This window comes from Nicotiana tabacum, chromosome 22 (genome assembly GCF_000715075.1).
Source record: "Nicotiana tabacum cultivar K326 chromosome 22, ASM71507v2, whole genome shotgun sequence".
NCBI classification, from domain to species: domain Eukaryota; kingdom Viridiplantae; phylum Streptophyta; class Magnoliopsida; order Solanales; family Solanaceae; genus Nicotiana; species Nicotiana tabacum.
The window spans coordinates 129,255,619-129,258,758 of NC_134101.1; the positions used below are offsets into that span (position 1 = coordinate 129,255,619).

The window sequence follows — 3,140 nt, forward strand, 5'->3', positions numbered from 1 at the left end:
ACTTCTATCCCATTAGCAGTGATTTTATGTCCTAAAACTATTCCCTCTGTAACCATAAAATTACATTTTTTCCAATTCAGAATCAAGTTTGTCTCTTCACATCTCTTAAGAACTAAAGTCAAGTGGTAAAGATAATCTTCAAATGTTTTGCCAAAGAGTGTGAAATCATCCATAAAAATTTCAAGAAATTTTTCAGTCATGTCAGAAAAAATTGCTGACATGCAACGCTGAAATGTAGCAGGGGTGTTGCACAGACCAAATGGCATTCTCCTGTATGCATATGTTCCATGAGGACATGTGAAAGTTGTCTTATCCTGATCAATGGGTGCAATTGGTATTTGGTTATACCCTGAATAGCCATCAAGAAAACAGTAAAAACCATATCCTGCAATTCTTTCTAACATTTGATCAATAAATGGTAAAGGAAAATGATCTTTTCTGGTAGCATCATTGAGACGTCTATAATCAATACAGACTCATCATCCTGTAACAGTCCTCGTAGGATTGAGTTCATTATTTTCATTCTTTATAACTGTCATACCTCCTTTCTTTGGCACTACCTGAACTGGACTTACCCAAGGGCTATCTGAAATTGGGTAAATAATACCTGCTGCTAGAAGCTTGACAATCTCCTTTTTTCACCACTTCCTGCATTACAGGATTCAATCTCCTTTGGGGTTGGATTATTGGCTTGTAGCTATCTTCCATGAGGATTCTATGCGTACAAATTGTTGGACTAATCCCTTTGATATCCTCTACAGTCCACCCTAAAGTTCCTTTTTGTGCTTTTAACACTTGAATAAGTTTTTTTTCTTGTTCTGCAATCAAAGAAGATGAAATAATTACTGGAAATATTTCTTGCTCAAGATAAACATATTTTAAATGAGAGGGAAGAACTTTGAGTTCAATTTTTGGTTGAACTTCTTCTGATTGCATCTCCTTATCCTTAGAATCTTTTTCCAGTATTTCAGCTTCTCTCTTAATTGTGGGATCATCATATTGTGCGGTGCCTGATTTGGTCAAACATCTTTCCATTGAGTCTGAAATTAATTGATCATCTTTGAATTCATCTGCAAGATCACTAAGCATGTCAATAGAAAAGCATAAAGATGGTGCCTCATTTCCTGAAAATCTTAGTATCTTTTGCATATCAAAAATGACTCTTTCTTCATCAACTCTCAAGATTAGTTGTCCTTGATGAACATCTATGATTGCTCTTCCTGTAGCAAGAAATGGTCTACCCAAAATTATCGGTTCATCAGGACATTCTTTCATTTCAAGTACTATAAAATCTACAGGGAAAAAAACCTTATCTACTCTTACAAGCACATTTTCAATTATTCACTTAGGTTTCTTAGTACTTTGATCTACAAACTAAAGAGAAACACTTATGTCCTTCATTTCACCAAGATCCAATTTTCTAAAGATAGAAAGTGGCATCAAATTTATTGAAGCTCCAGAATCGCAAAATGCCTTTTCAAAATATACACCTCCCAAAGTGCATGGAATGGTAAAATTGCCAGGATCACCAAGTTTTTGCGGTAGCTTATTTTGAAGTATAGCACTGTATTTTTCAGTAAGCATTACCACAGAAACTTCTTCCAATTTCCATTTACTTGACAAAATTTCTTTTAAAAATTTAGCATATGAAGGTGTTTGCAGCAAAGCATCAGTAAAGGAATATTAATAAGAATATGTTTTAAGATTTCCAAAAATTTTGCAAATTGACCATCAAGCTTTTCTCATTTCAATTTTTGTGGAAAAGAAATTATCACAGGTGGGGCAGCCATTTATTCAGAAAATTTTTCTTCCTTCTTCTTTATTTCTTTCTCCTTTGATGGTTTGGATGGTTTTTCAAAATTCTTACCCATGTCTACCTGTTGTTCTGTCTGGTTCTTTTCTTGTCTATCTGCATAAGGTTCATCTAGTTCCTTACCTGACCGTAAAGTGATTGCCTTAAGGTGCTCCTTTGGATTTTTCTCTGTATTGCTTGGTAAGGGACCTTGAATCTTTTCTGACACAAGAGCTGCCAATTGGCTTAACTGAATTTCCAGATTTTTGAGGGATGAATTTTGGCTTTCCATCTTTTCATCAGTGACCTTAATATACTTGTACAAAAGGTCATCAAGACTTGGATGATCTTGTTGGGGCCTCTGCTGGTATGATCCTGCTTGCTGATAAGGTCTGTAACTCGGTTGCCTATGATTTTGACTCTGGTATCCCGGCGGACCTTGTACCTGTTGTTTCTGGAAGCTTTGAGAGTTTTATGCACCATTTAGGTACTCCACTGAAATCCTGGATGCTTCTGTGCCATTGGTCCCAAAAGGATATGGCTTGTAACCGATGACATTAACTTTTTCATCCGTTTGATTGGTTTCTTGACATTCATGGTTCTGGTGGTTTCATCCGCACATGTCACAAGCCTCAGATTGGTTTGATTGTTGTGTATTCACCTAAAAAGATTCAAACTTTTGTGCCAAAGAAATAATTCGTTGTGTTAGTGTATTTAAAGCATCAACCTGATTTACCGTAGCATCCTTTTTAATGATTACACGCTCAGATGGCCATTGGATAGCATTCTCAGAAATTTCATTCAATAGTTGCAATGCTTCCTCTGTGGTTTTTCCCATTACAGAACCTCCTGCAGCTGCATCTATCACATTTCTAGCAGAGGGTTTTAGCCCGTGATAAAAAATGTACAATTGCATATGTTCAGGAATGTCATGGTGTGGGCATTTTCTTAACATTGCTTTTAATCTTTCCCAAGCTTAATAAACTGACTCAGTGTCAGTCTGCAAGAAATTAGATATGTCTTGTCTTAACTTTGTTGTTTTAGCAGGGGAATAATATTTGTTTAAAAACTTCTGAGTCATCTGGTCCCATGTCGTAATGGACCCTTGAGGCAAACTTCGCAACCAAGTCTTGGCATCTCCTTTTAAAGAAAAAGGAAATAGCATTAACTTGATAGCTTCATGAGGTACTCCATTATACTTAGCAGTTTCTAAAAGTTCTAGAAAATCAATTAAATGACTATGTGGGTCTTCACTTGTATCACCAGTGAAGATACAAGATTGTTGAATTGTCTGAATTAGGCCAGTCCTGATTTCAAAGTTGTTGGCTGCCACTGGGGGCTTCCTGAC

The 3,140-nt window shown here is 36.3% G+C and overlaps 1 non-coding gene across 1 annotated transcript; it reads left to right on the forward strand.

The window, feature by feature from the left end:
• Positions 1-2,718: 2,718 nt before the first annotated feature.
• Positions 2,719-2,825, forward strand: LOC142176952 (small nucleolar RNA R71). Its single transcript, XR_012705746.1, has one exon. It is a non-coding gene; the product is annotated as a small nucleolar RNA R71 (small nucleolar RNA).
• The last annotated feature ends 315 nt before the right edge of the window (positions 2,826-3,140 follow it).